Consider the following 3,963-nt stretch of genomic DNA (forward strand, 5'->3'; position numbering starts at 1 on the left):
GAAAGAGTCTAAGAACAGTGTCATATTTAGCAAAAACAAGGAGCGTGCTGCTTGATTTCCATATAATGCAAGAGTAGAAAACAGGATTGATATATGATCTGACAGGCAAAGTTAAAATCTGGGATCCAGGGACAGGATTGATGAATGGGGGAAGCAACTGAAAACAGCAAAGCTCTAAGGCTAATAATCAAAGAAGCATGTGAACTGTGGAAGTCCAGGTACACAGGCAAGTGTGAGAAGCTACCATCTGCTTGATTTCCATATAATGCAAGAGTAGAAAACAGGATTGATATATGATCTGACAGGCAAAGTTAAAATCTGGGATCCAGGGACAGGATTGATGAATGGGGGAAGCAACTGAAAACAGCAAAGCTCTAAGGCTAATAATCAAAGAAGCATGTGAACTGTGGAAGTCCAGGTACACAGGCAAGTGTGAGAAGCTACCATGTGGTTTGGTCACTGACAATTCAAAGAAGTATAATAAATGATGACTCATCTCTCAACACAGTTTTTATTGTGTTCCTCACCCATGAGTTTTTAAAGGTACCACTTGACTTCTGGGACTCTGTAGATCATTTCTAATTAAGGATGGCAGATGGGAGGATTGAAAAGGAAAATCGCCAACCCAACAGAGCACAAATCCCCACCAAAATGAAAAATTGCTATGAGAAGTCAAATTTGAAAAATGTCTTTCATTTAGTTTGCTTCATTGAGTTGGTTGCCAATGAGAAGGACTAAAGTTCCAAAGACAGTGTTGATTGAAAATGACTTCTCTCTGTCCTTACCCACCCCCATGCTCATGATTCTCAGTAAGTGTTCCTAAAGCTCCAAGAAATGAGAATGTGAGAATTGATGCATCTGTTGTGAGTCAGCCCCAGAGATGGTCAACAATGTGTTCTGATGCCAATTTTCTGACAGCAAGTGAAGCTGGTTTTCAGCTAGATTTTATTGAGCTTTAAGACTGTTCCAAAAGTACACAAAAGGAATCTAAAATATGGTCCTTAAGTAAAAGAATTGTATAGTTTAATTGAGAGAGAGAAAATATAAATAATCAAAGAAAATTCACACAGTGTTTGATAGGAATAGTTCTGAGGGGTACAAAAGCTATGATGATCTATTCTCCCTCTGCATATTTATCCAATAGCAAGGATGAGTTATAGCAAGTAATGGCAGAAATCTTTAGGTTTTTTTAAAAAAACTAATAATAATTATGGTATTATCAGTGGTAACAACAACAATAAAATCCAGTAGATCTGCCCAAATTGCATTCAATTTGTATAGGTCTTATATTTGTCTAAGAATGGCCCTATTACATCTCTCTCCCTTTCTTATTTTTATCTTTCCTACCACTCTCTCAGTGTTCCTACATTCCTACCAATATCCATCCCTAAGACAATTTCATCCAGAAAAGAGAATGAAAGTAGACATATCTGTCAGGATAAGCTAGGTTATGCTATGGTAACAAACAACTCTAAAAATATTGGTGGCTTTAAACAACAAGGGATTATTTCTTGCTAACACTAAATGTTCATTATGGGTTGGCAGAAGGGCTCTGTTCATCATAGGGAATCAAGGATTCTGGCTGATGGACCAGCTTCTAAAGTTGCCAGTTACCATCTCAGACAGAAAGATAATTTGAAGAATCTTAGCCTACAATTAAATGATCTAGTCTGGAGATGACTCAACATCCATGGCCAGAACTAGTTATATGGCCCTACTCAACTAACAGGGACCAGAAAAACAATTGAGTTCTGTGTCCAGAAGGCAGAGAGCTAGAAATACTTGGTGAACATCAGAATGACTACATTAGCAGTTAACATTAAGTTATATTTGCAGATAATTTACATTTTGGTCCTAACTCAGATTTGAAAATTTTGGATCTACTCAGCTGTGTGTGTGTGTGTGTGTGTGTGTGTGTGTGTGTGTGTGTGTGTGTGTGTGTGAATTTCAAACATACACATTGAAGTAACATTACTCATGTTTTACTCGTTGTTTGCTTTCTGTTGCTCCCACTGCCTAATTTCCACTAGGCCCTTTCTATGATATTCAGCCTTATAAGTATTGGGTCAGTGCTAATGTTCATGTCTACTCAGCATATAAAGATGGGAAGGCTTCTTGTTCTTCTTGAAACTTTTTCAAGATTTAGGAAACCAGTTTTGAGGGTTCAATGTCTTGACAAGTCTAGAGGGTCATATCTTAGGGCTTAATTTATTACATTATTTATATTCTAACCTGTAGAGTTCTCTATTGGCATCTGGCATCAGACTATACATAGAGGTGCTGCACAGTAGCAATGTGAACTTACTAAATCCCTTATGGCAGAGTAACTGATTAATGTCATTGGGAAGGGTATTTTACCTAAGTATAAGAACATGACCCATGTGCCACTTTGCTCCTTTTATAAGTAATGCTGTATTATTGCATGACCTTGTTCTAGTAATCACACGGTTACTCCATTATTAAGTAGCTTATGGTATCACTGGGAGGTGAGGGCAAGCTCTGCCATAAACTACATTCAAATTGTCTGCAAACATAGAGTATTGGACACAAACCGACCAGGCAAGAAAATTTAGCACTGCAATAGGATGGAAAGAACCCTGTGTTGTAGTCAAGAAATTTGGTTTTGGTCTTAATTTTGCTATTGACCAGTTGTATTAGCTTTGAAAAACATTGTAGTGAAATCATACATCTTCTCAAAACCTTGGTTTTCTCATCTATAAAGTTGGAAAATAACAGGAACTTATCTTTAAATTTCATTCATGATAATAATTGTTTTTCCATTACCGGCTTACTTGAAACCCAGAAGTCTATGACTTTTACTGATAAAAATCAACAAGCACACATTCTAAGTAATTTGGAATTGGGAAAATGATATTTATAAGAAGGGATAACTATTTCATATATAATAATTATCTGTATTGATAAAAGAGGCAGAGTATTGTAAAGCAGTAATTTAAAAAATATTTAGATTCGAAATATAGGCAAAGAAATTAATGTAAATGCTCCATTTTCTCATTTATTTACTCATTCATTAAAAACATGTTGAACCTCTATCATGACGTCAGCTGGGTTAAATGAGCAGAGAGGGGCAAGGGAATTGAAGACATTGGCAAGAACATTACTGAATCCAAGCTGCATAAGAATAAATGTGATAAAGGAAGGGCATCAGAAGACTGGGGAAAAGTGGAGGGCTCCATGATCTAGAGGTTCCAGTGGGATTATAGAAAGCTCATTAAATAAGTGAGTTGGAAGAAGAATAAGGAAAGAAGATCTGAGACTTCTGTTTCCGACCAAGAGAGAAAAACAAGGACTAAATACACTACCCTCTGCTTGAAACAAACCAGCCCCCCCCCCGCAAAAAAAAAACAGACAAAATATAAGAAACAAATATTTTTAAGGCGCTAGACAGCAGACAACAAAGGACAATGCGATCCCTGAGATATAGGAAACAAAGTGAGTTCAATGAATACCCTAGCTTACTACCTTGAGTTTCCAGGTTTCAATGAAGGTAGAGCTAACCCAGGGGTCTCCCTAAGTTAAGAAGATGGAGCTAAAAGTTAAGCGAGATCAAGTCAGCTAAACTTCATAGGAAAGAATAGTGGAGAGAAGAAAGCTGCAGGAAAAGAGAACTCTGGAGATTTTCGGAGGGTCTCCCTCAAGTTGTCAGCAAAGTATGGATCAGAACATGTATATTAGGAAACTACCCCAGGATGAGGAAGAATTACCTGAAATAATTAGGAGATACCTAGTGCCAATAAAGGGCCTGGAATGGTGCCTGTTTGCACCAGCCAAACTAAAAACCTCAAAGCCACAGGGCTTCAGGTAAAGCATTTATAAGGGCCTTGCCTTAGTTATGGAGAATAATAAGCCCCATAATGGGGAATAATAATTATGATTTTAGGCTCTGGTTCTGCATAACAAGTCTTAAAAGGATCAGACTGTTTCAATGTAACTTAACTGCCT

This window comes from Pteropus alecto, unplaced genomic scaffold (assembly GCF_000325575.1).
Source record: "Pteropus alecto unplaced genomic scaffold, ASM32557v1 scaffold251, whole genome shotgun sequence".
Taxonomy (NCBI): domain Eukaryota; kingdom Metazoa; phylum Chordata; class Mammalia; order Chiroptera; family Pteropodidae; genus Pteropus; species Pteropus alecto.